Raw genomic sequence first — 25,431 nt, forward strand, 5'->3', positions numbered from 1 at the left:
AATGGATTTTATATTGTCATCTAACAAAGCTCTTTCACTGTGAAGCCCTTGCTCAATTTGTCAGCCAGAACAAAACCTATCTTATCACCCAAGCAACTAGAAACAATATTCAGCCTTGGACAAACCAGAGGTTTAACATTAAAGATGGGTGAACCTCTCTAAGTTTGTGATTTTGTCTTAAGACTTCTTTTGCAGGGCTGACCCAACTAAATGGGAGTGTGATTTTCTTTTCCTGTGTTTTAAAAGCTATGCACTATGGGCCTTTTTTCCTCCTTAAAAAGCATACTTGAATACCTACATCAAAACTTCCCTCTGTGAGAGACACCATGAAAGCAGAAAGGAGAGTACCTTATATCCTCTAGGACAATATCCATTAGGGACTACCCTTCATGCTTGCTCCTTTTCCCACACCAGTTTTCCTGTTCTGGCTCTTCTCTGCCCCTTTATCTCCACGCTGTTACTATCTCATGATGCTCTCCTTCTTCCATTATCTACTTCACTGTTCTTAATAGACCATTTTCCATTTTTTCCCGATACATGTGTCTTAAAAAGTAAACCCAAAAGCACGTAAGAACAAAGCAGTTTTAGAATCAGCCGTGTGCAAGTAAGTCTGGATTTTAACTGAAGGAATTTACATTCATTGTCTCCAGCAATTCCATTGATTCCATTTTAATTTTTCTATCATCAAACTTTACTCAACATCAAACTCATCAAACTCATCAAACTTTACTCAAGGCGAAGTGACACATCCCTGCAAAAATTATTAAGGCAGTCAGTAACAGGAACTTTGCCCCACAAGCTTTCTCATGAATGAAACAGTGACAACAGTTGTGAAATTTGAGCAAGACCCTCCTGCTGTAGGCAAAGCCTGCTCTACTCTGGCATTTTGCTTTCTGTCTCCTTACAGGTCCTCAGAACTGTGCCTGTGTGTCCAAATGGTTTTAGTAGTCTACTAACTCATGAGAAGTTTGCTACCGGGGCAAATCAAGGTGACTTTTAATGTGAGCAGTAAACACACCTCAGTGTTTCCAGACAGCAGATACGAAGTTAATACCAAAATCAACCAAGTCATTTGCTGATACAAACTTGGTACAATACTTTTAAAATGTATCCTATAAGCAGGAGTAGTCTGATTTTAATTTAAATCCAACTATTAAAAATACATTTTTTATGAACTATAGCTCATATAATTCTAGATGTCTTGAATTATTATAAGCTTTAGAAAACAAGTAATATTTCAACATGATACATCATGGAAAAGCACTCAGTGGGGGTCTCTAGCTTTCAAAACTGACTAGTGATTTTGAGTATCTGATCTATCTGAAAGGAGACTGATTTTAGTAAGTTCTAGTATCCATCATCGGAGAGGCAAGCTTACTTAAGACATCTCAAGACTGTCTTTTGCAATCTGATTTCCAAAAGTTCTCAAAGATTAGTGACATGATATTCTAGATGGAGACAGGCACTAAAAACATATAATAATTACCTTGAGATCATCAGCTCCCAAGAATATTTAGACAGAGCAATCCTTCATAGGCTTCTTGAGGGGCATAATCTCAGGACTGTAGTCTCAAAATGATTGAAGCAGCAAGATCTGTTGAACACAATGTTTCTTTATGGATTGGAAAAAATAAGCAGAATTGGGTTTCCTTACCAGAAGCACATTGCCATTTCTGTGTTATAAGATAAATTAAACTAAAGAAGTCAGCTATTGACTTCTCAGGTTACAAGGGTTACCACAATAACAAAACAAAGCTCACATTGCTGATCTATTCCAGGGGTTACGGCCAGTCCTGTCTGGAATGATAGCCGCAGTAGAACCCACACAGTGCAGCAGGGATGTGTTTCTTAAAACAATATTGCTCTGCAGAACTTGTGATCCAGTGGCAGACATCCCTGAGACATATAGTTCCCTCATGACAAATATTGTCTACTACTCAATTAACACATCTTTAAACTGAAAAGACAGGCTCTTGGCAAGAGGCATTTGCATTGTGTACATAAACAGTTAAAATAGTTGCTTGCCTTCTTACAGAAAAATACTCAGTGGTAGAAGTGTGCACCCCTCCCAGCTGACAGCTTCTCTACACCAGGGTGCTACTCAAGCATCTACAGCACCGAATGCTCCACACCAGTATGGAACAGGACTTGCAGTGGCCTGACACAATTGTGTACAAGTTTGCACTGCTGCACTAGTGGACCCCAAGAGCCGTAAAGCTGCATGCTGTCACCCGTAGAAAACGCCATCTACTCTTCCTCGGCTTTCCTACCAGCAGCCAACACTGTGTCTTCAGAGTTACACAGGATTTTGCCACAGACCCTTCCTCTGAGCTGAGTGAAGAGCTTATGTCAAAGGCTCAACCAACACAGCAAGCCTGGTGCTCCTTGCTTTTACTTTCAACGTCAGAGCACCACATCGTCACAACAGCTTAAAGCAGGACCACAAGCACACGCTAAAAATGCAGGTCAACATTCAAGAAAAGGAAGAAAGGAAAAAAATAAAGTCACAATAGTGAAGCTGCTGCCTGTTAGTCATCCCAGTCAGTCATTTAGAAACAATAAGAAAACAGTTGACCAGAGAATTGCAGTGTGGTTGTCTGATCCTCAGTGAGCATCCCAGGGCCAAAGGCTCTCTTACCGTCTGACAAAGCCTTCGGAATCCCTTCTAGGAAAAGAGTATTTCTGTGACACAAACCTTCCTTTCCGAAAGACCTTCATTTAACATCCTTGATTCCAGTCAAGAATAAGTCTGTATCATTCATTTCTTATTCCTTATGGCTTCCTTAATAAGCAGGAATTGCTTTTACTTCTTTGATGGTGAACACTGTGAAGTAGGCAAGCCTGAGCCCTAACATAGTCTGTGACCTTCATGAAATGCCATCAGTGGCTCCCAGGGAGGTCATTTCCACCACTGCAGCACAGACAAGTCAGTTTGGCAGCAACAGACTGGTTTCATTCAGACATGGCAGGTACACAAACTAATCCCCAAGCTCTACAACCTTAGATTCAGTATCTTAACCTTTTTTTCAGACCCAGGATAAGGAGCCACTCCTGCAGACACCTTTTCAAACCCATAGTCATGTGTTCTCTCCCCTCCAACTTTCTTTCTCTCTCCTGCCTCAGGCAGGAGATGATGATGTACCAAAGCCAGTCTTCCTCCCCTGGTCACCTCCTTTTTTACCTCTTTCCCATCACCACAGGACTGCTAACAGCAAACAGCCTTCCAGGCTAGGCTGCAATGGGGTCTTCAACACTTTTCTCCACTGTGAAACCAAACACTTTAAGGCTGAGGCACTTGCTGAGGATGTAGAGCTACAGATGAATGTGATCTTTGATCTGTCACACCTCCTCTTACCTATATTTGCATCTGCTTCCTATTAGATTGCTTCCTATTTTATCTTAACTAGGTATCCACTTCTTAAAGCTTCTAAAACATTTCATTGCTAGCTAACTTGCATCTTGTTAATATAAACAAACTAAATTAATTACTAAAATCTACACCCTCCTAATCTCTAGATTCAAATCATTTGGCTTGTGTTTAGAACATAAAAGGGCACATACAGTGGAGACCTTGGTTCCTTGTTGTGCCAAGTATGCTCCCCTCTAACACAGTGATGTGAACCTGCATTCATCTGTTGCATTAGGACCAAAGACTAAAAATATAAAACCTCTGGACTTGACAGCAATGTCTGCTTTGGCTTAAATAGTAGACATGAGTTTTTGAAGGCAGGAGATCAAGTGTTACTACCATTATCAGTGAGTACATGTGTATTTCTAAAAATGTTAGTCATTTATTTAGGCACGCAAACCCAGAAGGGCTTCTACTCATAGGCAAATAAATCTTCTGTATTCTTTGCCACAGGAACTTTTTCTACTTCATTAATCCATGTGGCTCTTTGCTTTAACTAGTCACTATCAAGTCAAATGCAAGAATTTCTATAGCTACTTCCAAACAAAGTGTTTTGTTCAAAAACTCTAAAAAAATTACATATACTATTTTATTTAGAAAATTTGGGTTTGCAGACATATTATTCTTATGCATACTACTTTTGAAATGAGAATCCTTCTGCACAGAAACTACTTTTCTATGCTACACTTGGTCAAAAATCCAGAGAATAAAAAATTCTGATGTTCCAACAAACTCATTCAAGCAGAATAATTTTAAATTCTATTATAATTCTAAAAAATTCTCTAACCAATCTTCAGTCTGGAGAAAATACAAATTTCTACCAATATCTTTCTTTTAAGGATCTATAAACTTAAATATTGGAGTTAAAAAGAATCACAAAGAACAGATCTCTTCTAGATTTCTATGACTGATTCTCTACCTGCCAGCTACCAAATTTCCTCATTTATAGAGATCAAGGTTTTCAGATCAGGTGGCTACTTTGTTTCATAGAATCATAGAATCATACAATGGTTCAGGTTGGAAGGAAATAAAGATCATCCAGCTCCAAGCCCCCTGCCATGGGCAGGGACACCTCCCACTAGACCACGTTGCTCAAAGCCTCATCGAGCCTGGCCTTGAACACTTCCAGGGATGGGGCATCCACAACTTCCCTGGGAAACCTGTTCCAGTGTCTCATCACCCTCACAGTAAGGAATTTCTTCCTAATATCTAATCTAAATCTACCCTCTTCCAGTTTGAAACCGTTACCCCTCGTCCTATCATTACACTCCCTGATAAAGGGAGGCCCCCTTTAGGTACTGGAGGCCCCCTTCAGGTACCAGAAGGCTGCTGTAAGGTCTCCCCAGAGCCTTCTCTTCTCCAGGCTGAACAGCCCCAACTCTCTCAGCCTGTCCTCATAGCAGAGGTGCTCCAGCCCTCTGATCGTCTTCGTAGCCCTCCACTGGACCCGCTCCAACAGGTCCATGTCCTTCTTGTGCTGAGGACTCCAGAGCTGGACGCAGTACTCCAGGTGGGGTCTCACCAGTGCAGAGTAGAGGGGCAGAATCTCCTCCCTCGACCTGCTGGCCACGCTTCTTTTGATGCAGCACAGGATGTGGTTGGATTTCTGAGCTGCAAGTGCACATTGCTGGCCCATGTTGAGCTTCTCGTCCACCAGCACCCCCAAGTCCTTCTCCTCAGGGCTGCTCTCAAGCCATTCTCCGCCCAACCTGTATTTGTGCTTGGGATTGCCGTGACCGAGGTGCAGGACCTTGCACTTGGCCTGGTTGAACTTCATGAGGTTTCCTTCCTTTCAGTGCTCTAATACTTACATACTATTTTACTGTTATAAAAGAGAATGAGAGAAAGGGGTGATAAGGGCAGGTATTTATGCATACCTGGGTTGTGATCTTCTTCATCTGTTCACTCAGCTTTCGCATTAGTTACATTCTGCTTACAGGACCTCAATTTTAATGATGTAAATAAGAGTAAATGCTCTGAGAAGAGGAAGGAGCTAGAAAGATGCTGGTAGGGGCGTTTTCTGATCCTATTTCTACTACTGATCAGGCAAGATTCATTAACCCGTTGTTCTCATAGTGTCCACAGACAGCAGAAATAGAAGTGGCAGCTAATACAGGAGAATTTCAATTTATTCTGAAAGTGTTAGCTTTAAGATAGCATGTCTCTTCACACTACTCTACGTACCTCACTAATGTTCAAACAGCCAACTTAGGAAATGCCAGGTTATTTTTAGAACAACAATGACAACTATTCACAACATGCAATCATGTGAACTGAATAAAATGATGCTAGTCCTGGATTAGTGAGACTTAACTCCTGTTAAGATTACTCTTTGCTGTGGCAGAAAGCATGTCTTTTTGTATTTTACTGCTTCAGTGTGGCACTATGCACACTGGGTAGACACAGCCCAGGTCAGTGAGGTGGGTTTTCTGCTGCTGCACTACATTGCAGTTGGGTAGTGTGGCAGCACGATGCGTTGTAAAGCAGATTACTGTGATTTGTCACTGTGTCATTCACAGATATGATTGCGTCTAATTTCAGAACTAAGTGGAACCGTCTGCCCCTTTGTATTCATTCAAAAGCCACACAGCGACTCTCAAATCATGGCTGCCTTTGCCACCCAAAAAATGAAAGGAAGCCAGCTTGTGTCCCAGCAGTAACTTTGCTCTTTGTGCACCAAATTCAATAACCCACTTGCTCTGGTGTGCATAGCAGTTCCCTGCTTCTCCCGCAGACCAGATGAGCACTGGTGGGATTTGTTTCAATACAAGAGTCCATTCTCCCCCTTTCCTCCTTGGGCAGTTTCAGATCTTCAGTCTCTGCCTCCAGCCAGTTCTGTAACAATACAGGTTTCTAGGAGGTATAAGAAATCCCCTGGCAACGTGAAAAGCCTTGGAGTCAGTATGTAACTTTTTCCTTTAATCTTAAGCTTAAATAATAGGACAGTTGTATTTCACAGGTACCATTATTAGCCATGTAACAACAAAGACTGTAAATCTCAGCTGAAATGAGGCTCCCTCCTACTGAATACCTGTATCCCCGTAGGAAGAGGCAATTCCTGCTGTTCAAACCTCACAATTTAAAAACTTAAGATAAATAAAGAGTCTTATTGCTGTGATTTTTTAGATGTGAACAGAGATTAAAGAAATTGTCCAGGTCAACTAGGAATTCTGCAGGGGAGCAAAATGAACACAGATCTTCTGAGTCTTAGCTCAGCAACTGAACTACACAGCTTTTCTTCCATTTAAGTGACAGGAAGCAGTTAAGGCAGCAGTACTTGTTACCTTTATTCAAACTAACCAAAGTGCTTATTTAAGACCATGTATTTTCTGGTGGCTGAAATACCATTTCTGGGGATCTCTTTGCCATGTTATTTTGTAGAGTTTTAATCAGTTTGATGCCAGCAGCACTGTGATTTACCCCTCTCCAGAACAGCACAGGGCTCAGTCCCAAGAATCCATGGATCTGTGACTGATGTTTGAAAGACTGTTCTTCCTAGTGCCTTCAACAAGACCCCTGCAGGAGACTGTGGCTTCCCTGGATTGACAGCTGACTGCTGCCAAGAGGAAGAAATGCTGTGTATAGATGTGCCTATTTCCTCATGCAAGCCTCTCACCAAGAGAAGGCTCGTTAGGAGGTAGGAGGGAGGGGGAGGTTGTTGGAGAAGATAAAAAGAGCAGCACTAATCACGTATCTAAAGATAGCATTGTTTGAAACAATGAAAACAGACAGGATAACAACCACCACTACTTATTTCCCTCTCCCTGGCAATACCTGAGTCACGTGGAATAAGTGTCAGGTCTGCATTGCTGTTACAGGTAGTGCTGGAATACATACACTAGTAGTTACTACAATAGATAATTTCTCATTATTTTACAATGAATAAGAAGCACTCATTTTAAAATTGAACAAATTGACATGTCGGTCACAAAGAATACTCAAGGCTTAGCATACTGAAAAAGATCTGCATGCTGCTTATTAAAAGTCTACAGGCTAGACTATCTAATCAAGCAACTGGCATGTACTTCAGTTAGCCCCAGCTTCCACCTACCAGAGGACAGCCAGGCAGACACGGGAATGTGTGAGTCGTAGCCATGCAGTGCACATCCGACAACAAGCAACGTGGTATCTACAGTTCAAAGGAGTACATGCTCATCTGTGAACCGTGTATATATGTCTGAGACCTCCATCCCAGCAGCCTGATTGCTACAGTTTTCATTACCTTTTGTTCATCATCATGAAGCAACAACCTCTAGTGCTTCAGCCCAAGAAATAGTGCATTTTCCCCTCCACATCAAGGAGTCCTCTAACATTAGTGCCTTGCAAAACAGGGCATCAACTGCTATCCCAGAACTACTTAAAAAGCAAACCAAAAACAAAAGCCAAAGCCTCCTCATCATTATACAACTGCAAATATTTTGGTCCCGCATGTCAAACAAGCTTAGTTTTGACACAGACTTCTAAAGTTTCCGCTGACTTGGCAATCAACACCCCTGTCTCACAAGCTTCTTAAAATCCTAGAATTGCACAGCTGAGCAGCAAGAAATGATTTGATGAGGGACGACGGATTAATTCATCTCACATTTAGAGAATGTCTCACTTTTAAGGGAATGACAGGAATGAAATAATTTAAAGCTAAAGGTCTTTGCACGTCTTTCTTCTGAAAGACTCTTTGTATCAAATGCTATGAATTCATGTTACTCTGCTACCAGTGAGGCTTTTGCAATGTGGCAGTAGCAGGCAAATAACATGTAATAACTTGTGGTGAACTGTCATGAACATTTAATTTGATGCTAAACACATTTACAGTGAAGAATAGACAGAGATGTTTTCTAAGTGTTAAAGTACTTTTGTATCACTGAATTGATATCAGTGTCCTGTGTCTTCCAGAAGGAATCTTCAGCATCTGCAACAAACGGATTTTTTTTTATCATAGTTTTTGGCACTTTCTAGAGGCCTCATATTCATCTAATGGCTCTAGCACAAGTTTACAAACCCAGAAGCAGGCTGGATGCTAGGAGAACATTGTCATTCCTCCCAGGGAGTGATTGGAGGTCTGTCAGACCAGCTAGGGGCAATGCAGAAAACTTTCCAGGAACCCACAGAAGTTTTTATTTTTCTGTAGCCTTTTAACGGTCTGGCAGGGATTGGAAACTCCTGCTTGCATCAGTCCTGAAGAGAGCTGGCCCATACTAGTGCCCTGTGAAGAATGCTCTGAGATCCCGAGAAGACCACAGCTTCACATGCAGTCCATGTGCCCTGGCGGCAGTGGTCTCCACTCCATGCAAATGTTTTAATTTGCCACTCTCAAAGCAGATGTGTCAGAACTAGCAAACCTAGGAGGTGACCACACTTAACTCCCTGAGCCACCAACTGCAGAAGGAATTTGATGAGCAAACTTGTGCTTCTGCTACTGCAACAGAGAACATGGCAGAGATGCTTCCTCACCTCTTTACAGTACTCATCACCCTTTAGGTGACTAGGCAGCCCCACAGAACTCTCTCCTGCCCATCTTTGCAATGTGATCAGAAATGCAACAATTTTGGATTTTGTCTTAACACAGTAAGCCACACACGAAGGCTCTACATCAAGGCATTTGAGAATTATGTTCATCACATATCATATAATAAGATAAATAATCCTCTTCTGAAATGTTGGTTTCTATCTACAATAACACTGATGTTATACTTATCAAAAGAACAGCTCTTATAGCACTTTGGAAAAAGTGCAGTGAACAAGCAAAGTGCTGTGTATTTGCATTCACATATCGTGCTGAGATCCTTGGGTATTGAAAATGCTATAACTATTTTTTTCCAAATATCATCTGTTGCAATCTTGAAATACAGTCAACCTTGTCCAGAGACTTTGGCAGAAACATAGCAAGCATGAGGTATGTCCCACAGAAATTTACATTCTTATTTCTATGTAGGAGTACAATTTTTCATGTAATTAAAAATAATATTTACCATACTTTCATATGTACATCTGCACCTCAAAAAATCTATGCAAAGTCAGAGGGTAGATGGGACTCTAATGGGACTTGCATAAGTATGGAGGCCACATGACCACTGAGAACACACTGCATTGTTCCAGGAAAGAGAGGAGATCTAGAAATGCATCGTATTTTAGGATCATTTTCTGCTTGGATTATTTGAAGGTGCTATCATCCCTGAATACCAAATACATGAAAAGCAGGAATTTAAGTTGATGCTGATGCAGTGATCAGCATACACACATTCACATGGTGCTCCTCCTCTCCACATTCAGGACCTCTGGAAAGGGATCACCACTGTGAAAGCTAGCAAAGTCCTCATCACTGATGGAACACATGCGAGGAATAACATTTACATACATACATATAAACATATAGTTCTTAACATGTCTGTGTGTTTTGGGTTTACTTCTCATGATGCGCTCTCTTTGACTGTCCCTGTTTCAACCATGATTATCCTGAGCAATCGGAGTTCATTTATGTTTGGAAAGTGCACTTTGGCTGTCACACTACTGACTGCATTGTGTAATGAGTTCAGCTTTTATCTTTTTGTTCCAGTTGGACTTCTCAAAGGTAAGTCGTAGTAGATCAAGGCAAAGTTTTACATGGAAAGTGTATGAAGTGATTTTAGTGTTGTGATTTAGTGGTGGCCTATCTGAAACATTTTGAATTGGTTTAAGTTTCTTCAAGCACTTCAAATTAGGCATAAATCTTGTGACATGCAGAACCACAGCATACATCATACCGTGAGCCCATCTATTTCAGATATCTAAATTCCAACTTGGATAAAACAAGGACATGATTTCAAATATTCACATTTTAAAAAACAATGTTCACACTGACATAACAAACTGAATAGTCAGTCATAGAAGGCAACCTGTGACCACAGAAGAGCAGGAAAATCCCAGCCATTATGTGACTACAGCCAGACATCCTAAACACACATTTGGCTGGCAGTCTGGAAAATGCTACGTTTAAATGCCCATATTTGCACTTGACGCTACACTAAATGCATAGGTCTTTTAACACGATACTTTGCTTGAGTCAGAATTCTATGTCCATAAAGATATTGATGTTAAAAAACAGATGTCCCTGCAGTTTAAGAAATGGAAACTGAGTTACCGATGTGTTATTGGGGTTTTATGGAAGCAGCTGCATTATGGAAAAGTGTTCAATTATAGTTTCATTTTTAAAATGCTGTTTTGTGAATGAGATATCGTCCAGATATACAAACTGTTCATTATTTGCTTGTAAGGCACTTTGATTATCATACAAGCGGCTGTTGATGATATTAACTATGAAATAGAGACTTGGTCTCAGCACAGAGTAACAGGAAAAACTCTAATATGGAAAATATCTTTCATGTTACTTGAAGAAACGGTTTTCTCATGATTTTCACTGATTTTGTCATGATTTTCACCAAAGCCCCCAGTTTATTTCCCTTTTTCCTGTGAAAAGGTTTTGATATTACACACTTATTTGTTCTTTTAGAAAAACCTGGATTCTTTTTTTCCTTAAAACCACATCTGTTTGGTAAAAAATAGAGACACTTAACAGAAATCGAAAATTCTTGTTGAGAAAAAATAGTCCATGCTAGGTTTAAAAATCTTTTGACAGGAAACTTGGCCAGCTCTACTCTTAAGAGCTTCTTGGCCTTTTATTGGTGAAGAATTGGCTGTCTGAGAGCTGTCAGTGGTTTGTTGTGTGTTTTATGGCATAAAGAGTATCTCAGCACGTTTCAGCAGTGATTTCGGCCTCAAGCTGAGCACTTCAGCAGTGAGAGACTGTTTCAATGCTTCTGATGTGTTTTTCTTCATTGCATCCCAACAGCAGTGGGACAAGAGGAGCTCTAGAACAAACAGATAAGACTATTTACCTGCAGAATTGAAGATGGCTCTTAACAAGAGCAGATTTCTAATTCCTCTTTGGAAAGAAGGTGAATTCTCTTCTAACACAAGAATTCTTTTCTACACGGTGCCATGTCCTGTTGAGCTCATTACTGCATCTGACACATTAGTTTACGTAACAGAGAAGATGTTGTTGTATTAGACGGTACTAGCAAACACACTCTGAGTACAGAGTCTGATCTTTGGCTCCAGCCTTAGACATTAAACCGCTTTGCAGCCACCCTCCTGCTCCTTGACACTATGGGCTACATACACGGGGTGGTGGGTTTCAGTGATTTTCCAACCAACTGTGCTTTACCCATGGGTATGCACCTTAGAAAAGGCTGTGGCTCTGCACTGCATCCCTTTCAAGAAAAAACCCACATCCTAACTACATGAAAATATGACGCGGGAGTCAACTTGTTAATCTGCCTCTTGATGCGTGTGACTTGACACGTGCTAATGCACCTCCATGGAAGAGATGCGTGGTAAATCAGTTGCACTGGAGATGGACTACAGCAACTAATGGCATATTCAGGCCAGCTCTAATTTTCCTCATCTACTGACAATGCCTGCTGTAAAGATGCAATAGGACAGTCTCCAGCAACTAATCTGTGGAAAAACGTCCTTTTCCCCAGAGCATTTTGACATGTTATGCACTCTCTGCTCCCAAATGCAGACAATTATTTTCTCTTTTCTATACCCAATTTTCATAATCAAATAACTTACTTCACTGCAGTGAATCTGTGTTGTTGCCTTTGCTCCCCTTGAGAGCAAAATGAAACTGAAAAAGCAAGATTCTGATTGTTGCCAACTGATTCTACCTTGTCTAGAACAAGGAGATGCCTGCAAGACAGCCCATGCTTCTGCAAGTGAAAATAAGCTTACTGCATAAGGGGTATAGTGTATAGAAAAAACAAATGGCTGTCTATTATTTTTGTATGAGTATTTCCACTACCCCATGACTCTGTGCCAAACTGAGTCTCTTTCTCCCTAAGACGAAATTAAAGTATCCTCACTGGATGGCATGATTTCTTGGTGGTTTTTATAGCCAGCCACAGGAAAATTAAGTTATGTGCATTTTATTCAGAAAGCCTTGTTTCAGGTTCAACAAAACTGGGAAGTGATTAATCCTCTTCTAAAATATTCCAGATGAGAGCTGACACACAAAAAAACCCCCACCTCAAATAGTTACTCCCCAGCAAGGGAGTTCATTGTATAACTGGATGAAACTGCACATGGGCCAGTAAATAGAACAGGTAGATGTTTCAGCTCCAGTAGAACAGTATGTTAATAAAAGATAAAGGAAAGATGTTTAAACTTATGTGTTTCCTAAAGATAAAATAGAAGATGACATTATTTTAAAAACATCATGTTTTACTGAACTTTGCAGTTGGTTTAAGGTGTAATTGGCAGACCTGTGTGTAGCCCTAGAGGCCAGGGCTATGCACAGTAATCTTGAGGAACATAGACCATGAACCCAGAGAATCCTCTTCTTGAGCACTGTATCATATCGCCTTTTTGAAGAACTCCTACCGGTACATCACCAGCATTGGGATCTACATTTAGTGTGGAAAGAACATGCATGTATCTCCCGTTTCCTCTGGTTGCAAACAATGGAGTAAATAGTGCAGGTCAACAGAGTAGTAGGAGGGACGTCACAGCTACACAAACTCCTCAGTATGTCTGCCTGTGGCTACCTTGCCACCAGCCTGCATTCCTGAGCTTCCTCTGTCACACAACACTAAGGGTACATTTGCAGCTCACAAGGCGATACTTCTGGTCCTCAGAGCTAGCTTGCTAGAGCTACACAACGCTGCATTGTGCTGTGTAGACATAACTCACATTTCTTGTAATGCAACCTCAGTCCTCGATGGAGTTGTGATGATCACATTTCATCAACCATGCTGCTTGCAACAATCTAATTATGAAGAAGAAACTTAACATGGCTCCAAAATTGCAAAGACTGAAACACACCTCAGATGTACAGTTTTGGTACTTGTTCTCAGTCAATTACCATTGTTTCAGCACTGCGCGTCAGTATGCTTCCAAGCATGATCCAGTCACTACTGGTCAGTAAGAAAGCTCAGCCAGGCCAGTCAGGCAAAGTGGGATTAGAAAGCAGACTGCCATCTGCATGATGAAAATATTCTTCACCTTTCCAAAGGTCTCATATACACATTCCACGAGAAAGAACAGGTCTTTAGAAAGATCTTATTGAAAGAAATTTTTGGCATCTTCATTTTCATATGTGTGTAGAATACATTGTTTTGTAATCTGAATCTGTTGAAAATGCATAATTGAAATAAACCTCTCAATTTTTTCCAAATGAAGGAAGGAAGAAAGAAAGAAAACACTAATAGTTTGCATTCAAAGCTTTAATATGCACTTGGCATTCTGCTATACTTAATGATAGCTCTACAAAGAAACACAGTTACTGTCTTATGTGGGAAAGCATATTTGTGGCTGAGAAAGTGCTGCAAAAATCGCAAAGAGAGCTTTGATAATTTTATACCACATTTTCACCCCACTTTTTACAGCCAATTCATTTAGTCAAAAGTCATGTTTTCTGCTTCTTATTTTTCATTTCATATCCTCTGATTCAATGTTTTAGTTCTGGGCTGAATAGCATTTTGTGTGATGAAAGGTACCAAGACACAACTAAGGCTGTATTGCTTTGTGAAGTTTCATTACTTCATCTCATTCCATGAAAGAGTTCTCGAATCAAAACACAGGTTATACTGTACGGCTTTTAGATTCCCAGCTCTTTTCTAACCCAGTCAAGCCTCCTTCACTACATAGGTGCCTTTATCACAGGCACATTTTCTAACAAATCACTTTTGCAGCAGCACATCAAAGTTCCCTTGGGATTCAGACTTCTGCAGTTTAAGAAACCTCCTGTTTAGTAACTCACAAAAGATGCTGTTCCTCTACTGAACAGTCTCTCAAGCTCCTCAAGCTTAACTCTCACTTCTTGCACTGCAAACAAACTATTTGCTACCACTGGGAAGGCTGCTTTTGTCTGTACGATCTCTTCTTCATTTACAGACTCCTTTGTAGCTGCCCATTGTCCAGCCAAAGTTGAGACACAGCTTGTTCTGTTGTGTTTCATTTTGCTTCACCGCAGATGTTTTCCCATGGGAGCTAGTGAAAAGGCAAGGTTCCAGCTCCTAAGTTTTGGGAAGAAAGACCTCAAGTGATTTTGCATCTGATTCAAGTCACTGCAGTCTCTTGGATTACTTTCTCTTGATTTCAGTAGGTTTTCCACTGAGCTCTCAATCTACTTCTAGACAAAGACAATGGATCGTGAATTGTATGACCCTTCACTGCTTCAGCATTTGAGGCTTATTGATAGAAAACAGTAAGACCAAACCCTTCAATCATAACACATCTTTTAAGAGGGAGAGCTGAAAGCTGGTCTCGAGTTTCTTGATTTTTCTGGTATTTCAAACATCATTGTGTTGTTGCTGTGGCTGTTGTGTTTCCTATCAGAATGGCCTTTAATTTTAAATATGTTATGGTGATATAACCTCCTTTCCTGGGATTTCCTCAGAACACGAAGAATGGGAGCTTTTAGAGATTAACTCAACAGGCGTGGTTCTCCACTTTCTAACAGGGGCTTCTTTCCTCCACTGTGTTAGCTACTAAAGCTAAATGAATATTCAAAAAAACAAACAAAACATTTAAAGGGCTCCATTTCTTTTCTCTTAGATTATGTGCAATTATTTTATTAATTTCACAATTATAGCCTGCTGTTCAGGCTGAGTAAGACTTTTTTTTTTTGTTAAATATAAAGAACAAACCAAATCCTTCTGTTTCCTTTATTTTAAAATCTTGCCTTTCCACAGGCCAAACCACCTGTAAGGGAAAGTAATGCAGGACAAGAATTTATTGCCTGGACTATGGGGATGGGGAAACTGGAGCTCGCTCTCTCTTCTGTTACACGCAGGGACTTGTTAAAAGCTGTCTGTTTATGTTTTTTGCCTTAACCCCTAACCACATTTCTTGCCTCAGTTTAGTAGAAACTAATGCAAGAGAAATCCATTTGGAAGAGTCCATCATAACCCTTCAGTTGTGTAGCCCTTTTGCCTGCGCAGTGTTAAGGGTACGACTCCCTCCCCAGCCAAGGGGAGCCAGAAACTTAGCACTGAGCACTGCTGCTAGTCAAGTGACTTTGTCTTCTTTGGGATAACAACAATCAGATCCCCCTGTCCCCTTTCTTTACCATCAGGAGCTGCTATTGAATTCCAGACTTTTAACCATAAAGTACCTATGATCAAACTCTATTGTTTATTTTCTGCGTGAGGAAGTGGACAAATTGGTTTCTTTGAGCAGGAAGAAATGAAAAGCCAAATGTGACCATTAGTAATCATCAGGATGCTGCATTTCACTTCTATACACCACCACTATTATTTCCTGGAAAAATTAATTGAAGAGAGAATCCCAGCATCAGCTCTGCTCAACCTCCAAACTAAGGAGCCCACACACTGCTGGTGCATCTTCAGGCCATCTGTCCTGCACTCCAGCTGCCATTTGTGACAGCTTAAGTTGTGAGAAAAATACAGCCAAGGTATCCAAGTCAGCTCCGTAACTTAGTACCTGGTTGTAGGAAAGAGCCCCACATATATGCTTTCATAAGCAAAGCACACACCGTCTTGCCTTAACTCTCCACACCTCCTGGAGATTACATCCAGAGGCTGGGATTGCCATGTCACATTTTAATGCAGAATCACTGCAGTATGGTCCCAAATGTGAATAGCACAGCTCAGCCTTAGTTGAGATATTATGGCTTAGATTATTCCTATTAGTTTCCAACTGATCTTGGAACACAAGTATTACATCTGATTTTAATGAAACTTTAGACTTCGTTGTTTTCAGTCAGCTAATGAAATAGTTGAACCTTCCCATGACTTGCTGTAATTATAACAAAGGCTGTGCATTATCACGAACAATGCTAACCTCTTTACAAATGCAAAATTAATCCTCCACTACTTGTGTACTGATATGTTTAGAAATGTAAACTGAGGAGTGAAAAGAAATGAATGCTACCCTGGTGAAACACGAACCTACCTGGCACAGAGGCTTTCACACAGCACACTCTTGGCACAGCCTGTTGGTTACATGTAACTTTATGTTAACAGGAAAAGTCACTTCAAAATCTGTTTTGTTCATGAGAGCCTCAAGCACATACACAATTTAATCACATTTAGAAAATCATTTTAAAGCACTCGTGAAAAAACAGAAGTGCTTTATAAGAAAAAGAAATGTCAAGGTGGAGACATCACCAAGGCCTTAAGAGGAATTTCTTCGTTTCAACATGCAAAGAAAGTTTGCATTTGCAAGAGCTTTTCCAAAGACTCTGGCAAGATATTGTACTTTCAAGACTGAAACCAGTTTCCATTGGGTGGCTTGTTTGTTGGCTTCTGTAAAACAGCTTGGTGGTCCCAGGACAGCTCTTACTGGACTAATGTTCTTCACACAAAAGCCACGACTGTAATTGGCATTAACGGTAATTGGCATTAACTGTTCCCTGCTTTGGCAGACTCTTCTGAGAAACCAAAAATCAAATACATAATGTGGGATGAATTGCCCTTAATGGCCCCTCCACATCAGGGCTAAGGGCGTACTGAGGGTAAGGAATTGCGTTTGTTTGTGGAGACAGGCAGAGAACTGCAATTTCTTCCACTGTCCAGTCTTTGGAGAGACTAACGGGCTACTGAGTGATCAATCAAGAGACCGAGCACTATCACCTCCTCTCTGGAGAAATGGGGCATTTTAGTGGCAAGCACCAGGAAACCTCTCTCCACCGCTGAGCTGCAAGGTGGTCTTGGTCATAGCAGTCTCTGTGCCCCCTGGCATATGTACACCTGTTTTAAAATATCATCCCTCTGGTAAAGGGCTGTTTAAATACTAGCAAGCTCTCATGCAGGGTTTCTCAAAATTTAGAAATGTTTTTTAACTCCTGGGGCAGAGGTGCAGGAAGAACAAGCACCATCCTGTGCAAAGTTACCCTGCTTAGAAACCAATACAAATTTGAAAAGCTTCACTCCTTTACCTCCCTTTTCCAGTGTTCTGTTTCTTTGCTTGTGGGCAAAGGTATATGTGCAGGGCTTTTTCACACTTCTAAAGACCACCAGGGGTCCACAGAGTAAAGGCTGATAAGCATAGGCACTGACCTATAATAAAATCCTTACTGTCAGAGAGCCAGAAGCGAATGAGGCTGAACCAGGTTTGCTCTTGCCAAAGCTTGCAGCTATATTGTTTGTAGTTGCACCAGTGGCTGATATTCACTACTACCAATGGCTCGCTTTATACAGTAAGCAAACTCCAACCATGGCTAATATGCCTTGAAGTATTTTAAACCCACAGTGACTTTCTCCTTCCCAGTGAGTAGAGATAGGGAGCAACTACATAGGTCCAGCAACACCAAAGGAACAGTACAAAACCATTCTGTCAAAAAACATTGTCCCCAAGGACTGCCGCTGCACGTGGGTGTTCCCAGGCAGACCTCCACGTTAGCACAGGACCATTGGTTGCCCGTAGGCCTGAGGTGATGAAATTTTGACCCTGGATTTTTGAGGGTTTTCAATGAGAACAAACAGGCTGTACTCTTCATTCTCTTTCTGCCCAGATAAACAGTTATATACTAGTATTTAGTAAGATTTTAACCACAGCCTTATAACTATATCCTTTCCCTAAAAAAAATCGCTATAGTTTTCAACAACAGCACAATTAAGGACTACTCCTTTGAATGAATTATGAACATTTGCAGATGGAAAATCCAAATGCTATTACATACAATAAGTACAGGCAAGGTTCATGCATCCTTGCATCAGAAATTTGAATATATGGCTTTGCTCAGTCTGCTTATGCCTTCATACCCAAGCTCATTCAAATACTATTTGTAAATGCAGTACAGAAACCTTTCTGCCTTGCGTGCCCTGTATTTTCATACAGACACACATACATACTAACACCCCAGCCACTCAGTCTGGATTACTAATTCCAAATGCAAGCAAACCAGCTGTTGTCAACTACGCATTTGTATGGCCATATCACTGAGGATCCCAAAGTATGTGATCGATGTTGTTCTAGGCTTTGCATAGGTACAGAAGAAAACAGTAACCTGCTTCAAAAAATTTCCAGAGCCTAGCTATTTTTAAACTCCACAAGCTCCCAGGCTCACAAGAAACAGAAACAATTACTGATAAGCCATTAGCGGTTACCATTATTTAAGCCAGACTCCATAGACTTCCATAGATGTAAACTTGTGTCTGTTTTCTAAGGTCAGTTAACCAACTCCTATTTAAATAAACTCACCAGCACAACTCTATATGCCAAGCTGGATACTGTTTCACTGATTCAGTCACTTTCTGCTATGTTGTTCCATTTGGAAACATGAAGAGGAGTTGATCTGGAATAGATCACATCCCTCTAGTACTGAAATCTTATTAATGAAAGTATGGAAATTGCAAGTGTTTGGGGGTGAAACAGACAGTTATGAAGTAATACTATACAAGGAGCAGAGGACTATATACAGAAGGAAACTTGCAAACATTGTTGATCTATCAGCAGTGATTGACCTCATCACCATCAAGTTCATATTTCCCCTTTTCTGGAATTGAGGACGTTATATTCCTGTAAATTAGTTAAAGTCTTCCAGTCATTTCTGTCTTACGCAACATATTCTTTCTCTCCATAAATGTGATGGAAGTACTTTTGTTCAAATTTTCCATACAGTCACCTTTGTGCTGAGGTGTGCTATGGAAGAAGGTAAAATTTTCAAGGTGTATCTCAAACTTTGACGTTCCTAAAAAATGGGATTCCTAAGTAGAAAACTTGGATGAATTCACTACAGTTACTGCAACAGTTCCAATGTAATACCATTTCAGTTCAGCAATGAATTTGTCATTTACTCCTAGTAAGTTCCCTGATGGTGTCACTGAAAAGGTTCCAAATCTTCTGCATAATATGCTAATCTAGCCACCAAATTAAAAAAGCTTCAAACTTAAGCTAAAGCAATAGTCTTACTCTCTAAACCAATGGGATACATATAAGACCTATAACGGGTGCTGTAGAATAACAACTTCATGCCTGTATTAACAGAAAAATACAAATAACTAGCTTATGACTTGGCCTTTCATAAACCAAAATTATTTTCTTTTCAGGTTTAGGAATTTCCCTTCTTTTTCCTCCTCTGACCTGTTTTATGGTACTTTTTTTCCTAATAAATAAACTGCAGAAATAAAAACATTGATTTATAATAAATGGAAATAAATTTCTTTCATAAAACTAGTAAAAAAGGGAAAGCCTCTAAGGACATCCTGCAGACACTGGTCTATGTAACTACTGATACTTAGATACAACTTTCTGTAGCTGTGATCATGTTTTCTCCTCTGTTTTTGCAACACCAAGCACAAAAGGGGCTTGCTCACTGTTACTACCTAGTTTCTACCACACAAGGCATCACTAATAATAATGGCTGATACTTTTGACTTCTGGTGCTCATGTGGCCATTAAGTTCAACTTTTGCAAGGGTTATATTCCCATACACACAACAAAGCAACATAGGATTGCTATTTCTTGGGGCTCACTTTTCTCTAGCCAGCTTGATATAGGCCACTTTAAATTTAATTAAAACATCTTAAATCAGCTCCTGCCACCTTGAAGTATAGACTGAATTAAAACAATTTAAGAAACCTTGCACCAGAAAAGAGGTAACTCATTGAGCGGAAGAGCAGTAGCATTTCTGTGTGAGGAAAGGTTTCCAGATGCGTAACTGGTACTGCTAAGGGCTGCAGGCAGTAAACTTATCTCTTTGACTCTCTTCTCAAGAGCCTGACAAGGGCTTGTTCAAAGAAGTTCATGTTCTTGACCGATCAGTCCTACTCCTTGGTAAGGAATGACAGAACGGGTGAGGTTGGAAGGCACCTCTGTGCATCACCTAGTCCAACATTGCTTCTCAAAGCAAGGCCAACAGAGCAGCTTGCCTAGGACATTTTCCTGAGACGGAAATACCACCTCTTCTTCTATCACTTGTAAGAAAGCTGTCAGGATTCCAGAAAAAAGGAACAAAGACTTTGGGAACCTTTCCTTAACCTATGGTCTCTTTAGAAATCTGTAAGGTGGAGAAGTGAGTGACTATGGTTATCCATTTGGTCTGCTGTAGACAAATACTTTGATGTCCACCCCAAACATAGCAGCACTACGGATAACTTGAACTGTGTCAAAGCTGTTAGCAAGAAATCAATAAACCTCCTTATGCTTAAGACCATGAGAGATACAGGAGTCAAGTGAGTAAAGCTGAGCACTCAGAAGCCTGTTGATTAGTGTTCTGTTCCCAGTTCATATCAAGTTACTTCAAAAAATCTGCTGTACCATAGAGTGTTTTAAGATCCTATGGATACAACAGTCCTCAGTCCCATTCAGACACACACTAATTCACAGCAGATCATGAAGTGCTGCTAAAACTACATTGCACCCCTGAAAACACGATGCATGTGCCAATTTTTTTAAACTGTGCTTATTATCAGATTATGCAAAATTACATGCAGAGAAAATTACATTTCATTAGTTAATTCAGTATAAATGATGCAAAACTGCTCAGAAAGATAATTCCTAAACAATGCTACAGTTGTTATAGTCCAAAAAGCCAACCCAGCCCACTTCAAGCAAGTATTAAAATAAACCTAGAAAAGTTCTGTTTTCATGAATGTTGATGCTTTTTTATATCCAATTTGTTTGTTTGTATCTTATTTATTAGGCTATTTCATCAAAGACTCATTATAGTGTCAAAGGACTAAAATTTAATGATACCTAAGAGAATCATAACTGACAGGTGACTCCCTAGTGCAGCATCTGCTGATTAGAACTGATATCTACATGAATAGACATTTTACTTTAACAGAAAAAAGTTGTAGCCGAAAATATAGTACCATCAACTACAAACACAGAAGTTACCATGAACAAGGTAAGTAGTTTAGGAAATTGACAATGCGTGGAGACATTTATAATGATTATGCTAACTTTTCATCAAACAATACTGACTTTATAAAAATAACTTGTAAGGAACCTCTCTATATTGCTCACATTTTCATTAAACTACAGACAGATAACTATACCGCTAAGCTGTTTGCTAAGCAAGCAGTCATGGGAAGGACCTGTCTAGGTCCCTTAAAGGCTAGCTAGAGATTTTTTCCTCTAGCTTTCAGGCATTTCCTTGAGCACTATGAAAGCACAGCAGTTACTCTTGAAAGAAAGATTGAGAGGCCCTATGCTGGTAAGTAGATTTTCAAGAGACAGAGAAGTTTGACTTTTTTTGAGGACAAAAAAGTGAAGATGCTGATTTTTAGAGTTAAACTAAGCAGCCTACAAAAATATGTAGTGAAAGGTACTGAGCAGTAACATGATCACATTTCGTGAGCTGCAGAGTGCTTCTGCGTGAATTTCTCCTGTTTTCTTGTGAAATGGCGAGAAATGGACAGCTACTTCCAACTTTCATCTAACCCTCCAGTTGTTCCGAACATGTACATGCACAGCCTCAAACTGGAGCTTACTACAGTTGTGAAAATTATTTGAACTTTGCCTGCTGAGAAATGTAGTTGATGGCAGTTTTCCAAAGACCCCTCTTTAACTAAGAATGGTCAAATTAAAAAAAAAATAAAATTTAAAAGGTCCCTCAGTGTCATTTCTTCTGACAAGCCCATCCAAATGGTGACACCAGTATCAACTTCATGCTGAGAGAGAACAAGAGGCCATAATAATGGATGTTTGGCAACAGATTACAGGAGGAAATCTTTATCTATACTATGTGTAACCTTTAAAATAAGTAAATACGCCAGTCATGAAACAAAAGTACATGAGACAAGTTTCCAGACTTCTCTGACTGGTTAGGAATTGATCTAAATTGAAATCAAAGCAGACAATCCTTTTCACAGAGTTTATACAGATTCATTTATATAGCACTGGCCTTCACTGTACTATCAACTGTGTATACTAGCAACGATGCAGCACATGTTCCCATGATGAAATAGTTGGAAAATTTAAGAAAAACAATGAAGACTAATTTGTAAAACACATCAGCCATAATAGTAGAAGAGAGCATCTGATAGCCTACTTGCTCATTTGCTTCATAAGAAGATTCATTTTATTTTTTTTCTGAGCTGGGAGAATTTCCAATGGTAAATGACAGGTAGCCTGGTTGGATAATCACAGAAGTGTCTTCAACAGCTATTTGTATTAGCATTTACCTAAAAAATCTCAAGCTAGTAACTAGTTGTAGCCAAGAAGTATCAGTGTTTGGATGTACTTCTAATAGATAACTTCATCAGGTTAAGGGAATCGGTTAAGAAATGCATTATACCATCTTCAAGGCTCATCCTACAAGCTCCTCATGCTAGAGAGTGTTTTAATACCCACATTTAATAAATGCTTATTGTGGCTGGCAAAAAGGGGGCATGGATCATAAAGTTCATTTGGGAGGTGGATACAATAGGTCAGAATATGCTGGCTTAACGATCTTACCTAACTGATTGTTTAAAGCAGTGTGCCCAGGAAGAGGTTAGGTTCATTTATTTAAAAGTTTAAATAAGAAATTGCAGGTGACTGAGGTCTGATCCTGAAAGGAAGCTTGTATTGGCACAGTGCGTTCCCTTTCTTCAAGCCTGTGGTTTTGCAGCATATTTTCTAAGGACTGCAACACAGAAAGAAACACAGCAGGAAGGCAATGACTGGACTAGAAAGAAGCAGAGGGAACTAACTACCAGTCAAGATTTCGCAGATGAAGAATTTTCTCTCTTTTCTTATGGGAGAGAATATAAAATATTGGTGACATGAATCTACTGTGATGATTTTAAAATTGAGGCATTCTCTAAGGAAGAATGAAAGCTCTTTCAAAAGAGCAGAGGAAGCTTTTAACAAAGGGAAAATGACAGAAAAAGAGGCTGTTTTGATTGGGCTCTGGGGATTTAACGTATCTTTTGTAAAAATCTGATCTGCTCTTACTATCCTCTGAGCAAGAGAGCTTATTGTACTTTAATAATGACACAAATAGTGTGTTTGAATATCGTGTGTTTCTGTAATTGATTGCTGACAGCGTATTATTGAATTCTGTAGCTGCAAAGGGTTGCTCTGGATTACTGCTTATAAAAACGGTACAGCGTGTGAAGCAAAAGATGGAATGACAACATTGCAACCACAAGGATGTCACATGTTGAAGGCCAAATCCTACAGATGCTCACTACTGTGAGCTCCCCACAATAAGGGCAATACCCAATGCCAAGCAGTCACAGGATTAAGTTATGCATGGCCAATGGAATAACCAGTGATGAAAGGCAATAAAAATGACTGCAAAGAAAGTGCTGAAAATGGTATGTCATTCATAAAGTACCACTCTTGAAAAAACTTTTCTTAGCCTAGGTAATTTCTCGGAGCTTCAAAGGGAGAGAAAAAGAGAGGTTGCCTGTGTGGCAACCATAAGATCAGTACATTCTGAATCAGGAAATACCTTGCATAGGCTACCTGATAGAATTTTCTCTTAACTACTCCTTTTTGCTTACAGCAAGCTGGCTCCAGCTGACGTGTTTTGGGAGATTTCAATTACAGCACACTGAAAACCTCAATCAGGGGGGTGCTGGTTCTTCTGTTAACAGCCTCCTGCGCTGTCTTTTATCGCACACTATCATGAGGGTGCTCCCAAAAGGGCAAAACAAAGGCCGTTTTTTAAAATTTAATTCCTTACTTTTAACTATACTGCTTTCTGATATTTTTTCTGTCTCCTTTCTGATAGCACCTTTAAAAGACTTGTAGACTTGTCTCCCCAACACACTTAATTGTTGCTTAGAAAGTTTATTACATAGTTGTTAACTTTCAATATGTTTCTAGTAGTCAGCTGGAATTTAATTATAGTAACTATCCAAATAAATCTGACTCTGTAGATTAAATAACAGCTACTCTTAAGTAAATAACATTTGAATATTCTCTCTCTTTCTCTGTCATACACAGACATTTCTTGGAATACTAACAACCTTGCAAAACACACCATTTCCTATCTGTTTGGTCTCATTAGATATTGTTCCAGCCGTCATTCATTTTATTAGAACTCTAGGATCATTCGGGTTGGAAAGGACCTTGGGAGGTCTCTAGTCTAACCTCCTGCTCAAAGCAGGCCCAGATATGATGAAATCAGGTCTACTTGGGATAGATACGCAATCAACCCCTTTTTAAACTGTGAAGCTTGGAACCCTGGTACGGGACAAGAATAGCGTGATTAATGGCCGATTGTAGTGAGCATTGTGCCTTTAAGCAGAGTGGGTGTTCTAATTCTGACCACCGTGGACTAAAGAAACTAGTGTTATAGAATGATCATTTGGGGTTAACGTATGATATTTGTAACATCTGAAACCTGTTATTTTTCCTAGCTGAGGTTTATCCTGAAGCTTCATAAACTTTCCATTTTAAATTATAGAGCTTCCTTTTTTAACTATAATAAACTTTTATCTTAAAATGGTGTGTGCCTTTTAATCATTCCAAAGTATTTACTTTAATTAGGTTTTAAAAACCCTGCAGAAGACAGCACTGTTCTTAATTTTGGCTGTGAGAGTTTGTTCTGCATTCAGCTAGCAGCAGTTCCTAATACCCCTACTGAACTTCAGCCAAATAGAGCATTTGAGGCAAAGCAAGATGGCGTGAATTCAAAAAAGACGACTTGTTTTCATGAAAACATTGGTCCAGTTTCATGGCATTATCTATAAACCACTGATTTAGCAGAAGAAAAGAGTTTTCATCTTCCTTTCTCTACAGACATGCAGCATGTGGCATTCTTGGAGTGTCAATATTTTCTTGGTTTTCCCAAGCATCATTAAAGATTCAAAGTTCAGAAGTCCTCCACCTCAACAAAAACCCTTGGGAGCTGCAAACACTTACCCCTTAGCAAATCAGGTTTGAATTATATGTCCAACCAGAGCGGAAAAAAACGTAAAAAAAAAAGTTTAAGTTTCTTATCTGTAGTTGCTGGAACTTGCTATCTGAGATTATAATAGCAGTGAAAAGAAGACAACTAAGATTTAACTGTGGTTATCAGTTAAAGTAACAGATAATTGAGGAACTTGAAGTTCATAACAAGTACTATCCCAAGTTAATACCCA

The sequence above is a fragment of the Larus michahellis genome, chromosome 7 (genome assembly GCF_964199755.1).
Source record: "Larus michahellis chromosome 7, bLarMic1.1, whole genome shotgun sequence".
Taxonomy (NCBI): Eukaryota; Metazoa; Chordata; class Aves; order Charadriiformes; family Laridae; genus Larus; species Larus michahellis.